Here is a 2,008-nt window from a genome sequence, read left to right as displayed (position 1 = left end):
TTCACGTGGAAGATGGGTGCGTTGACCACCCGTGCCACGTCAGTGGGGTAAGGCGAGGAGCGAGCCATTCTGGGGTCTGTGGTAAAGCCAATCTGCAAGGGCAAGTGAAGCCAGATGTGCCCCCCCGTGGACTTTTTGTTTGTTTGTTTGTTTGTTTGTTTGTTTTTGTGACAGATTTCTATGTGTAGCCCTACTGTCCTGGAACTTGCTCAGGTCAAAGAGCTGGGGGAGGGGTCTATTGGGGTACCTAGGACATACAGGGGACATGAAGGGGCAATAGTGAATAAGTCCTTGACCAGATATGACTGCCGTGGCTATGAGGTGGCAGTGGTGGTGGCAGCTGTGGCAGTGGCAGCAAGGAAGCTGAGCCTCTTCTCCACCGACCCTTTGCTGCATGGGCATCCGATCTACCAGAGTGACTACAGCGCTCTGGGCAAGACGTTCCCATTCCCAACTTCAGCGTGCTCATCTAGACGGCAGTCTTATTAAAGTCCTGCCTCCCAGCGAAAATCAAGAAAAGATTAAATGCTGCTGAAATGCGGCAGAGAACACAGGGTTTCTAGCTGTATTAACCTCAGCTGCCCGGAAAGAAAGGGACGCGAGTGCCAGCTAAGACCAATGTGCTGAGGGGAGCCCAAGGTCACCTACAGCTACTGTGCTGCATCCTTCTGTCCCAGCCGTCTCCTCTACGCTGCTACATGTGGTACCTGTGAGAATTTTTTTTCCGGACCCCCCTCCCATACAAAACTCTATAGTATTTGCATAGGATCTGTATGTTACTATACCTTTAATCATTACCTAAGACAATGTATGTATGCAAATAGTCACTATACATAAACTGCAGAGAACAAGAACATAAAAAAGTCCGTTTGTGTTTCGTACAGGTTTAGTTTTTTTTGTTTTGTTTTTCCCTCAATACTTGTGTGTGTGTGTGTGTGTGTGTGTGTGTGTGGTGCTTGGGCCAAGGTATGCATATCTAGGCAAGCATTCTCCTTAAATTTTCTGAGACAGATCTCATTATACAGTTCAAACTGTCCATGAACTTTCTATGTAGCCCAGTGCTAAAATGACAGGCACCATACCTGGTCTGAATATTTTAGATCCACAGTCAATTGAGCCTATGGATGGATAACCTCCAGCTACAGTGATTACAAAACTATCTACAACACTTATAGGTGGTGGCGCACGCCTTTAATCCCAGCACTCGGGAGGCAGAGGCAGGTGGATCTCTGTGAGTTCGAGACCAACCTGGTCTACAGAGCTAGTTCCAGGACAGGCTCCAAAGCTGCAGAGAAACCCTGTCTCGAAAAACAAAAAACAACAACAACAAAAAAAACCTATCAATAAATGCATACAGATGTATGTTCAATATATATATATATACATATACATATATATTTCTTATGTCTCTACCAATTCTTCAGGCCAGGACACAAGGCTGGGGGTCGGGTTCCCTCCTAAGGTTGCATCCTGAGGTAGGGATCATGTTCTCTACCTGAGGTCATGTGTGCTGGGAAGATTCAGGACAGTGGGATGAACACAGGGCTGGCTCACTTTCCCACTAATCCACAGCCTGGACTTATAGAAATGGGCATGCAACCCGGCATGGAGCCCACACCCTTACCTGGTTGTTAACCACAACATGTACTGTGCCATTGGTGGTGTAGGAAGGCAGGTCACTCAGATGGAAGGTCTCATAGACAACACCCTGGCCAGCGAAGGCAGCATCCCCATGGACCAAGATGGACATGACCTGCATGGCAGGGTATAAACCAGCAGAATCCTGTACCCCAGCCAAGGAAGCCCACCCTACTTCCTCTTCCATGGAGACCCAGGATCCAAGTCTTCAGTATCTAGTCTCTCAAAAGCTGACCTTTAGATGCTACCCTAACCCTCTGGACCCAGACAAGCTCACCTTCCTACCCTGGGCATCGCCACGGTAGAACTGTTCTGCCTTAGTCTTCCCCTGTACCACAGGGTCCACAGCTTCCAGGTGGGAAGGGTTAGC

The 2,008-nt window shown here is 48.3% G+C and overlaps 1 long non-coding RNA gene across 1 annotated transcript; it reads right to left on the bottom strand.

The window, feature by feature from the left end:
• Positions 1 to 6: 6 nt before the first annotated feature.
• LOC101980710 lies at positions 7 to 2,001 on the bottom strand. The gene is made up of 3 exons (XR_258993.2): positions 1,916 to 2,001; positions 1,625 to 1,753; positions 7 to 92 (listed from the first exon to the last, which is right to left on the bottom strand). It is a non-coding gene; the product is annotated as an uncharacterized LOC101980710 (long non-coding RNA).
• Between the last annotated feature and the right edge of the window lie 7 nt (positions 2,002 to 2,008).

Source organism: Microtus ochrogaster, unplaced genomic scaffold (genome assembly GCF_000317375.1).
Source record: "Microtus ochrogaster isolate Prairie Vole_2 unplaced genomic scaffold, MicOch1.0 UNK3480, whole genome shotgun sequence".
In the NCBI taxonomy this organism is placed as follows: Eukaryota; Metazoa; Chordata; class Mammalia; order Rodentia; family Cricetidae; genus Microtus; species Microtus ochrogaster.
Note: the sequence above shows the minus strand (reverse complement) of the source record. Positions and strands in the feature narration are given on the sequence as shown.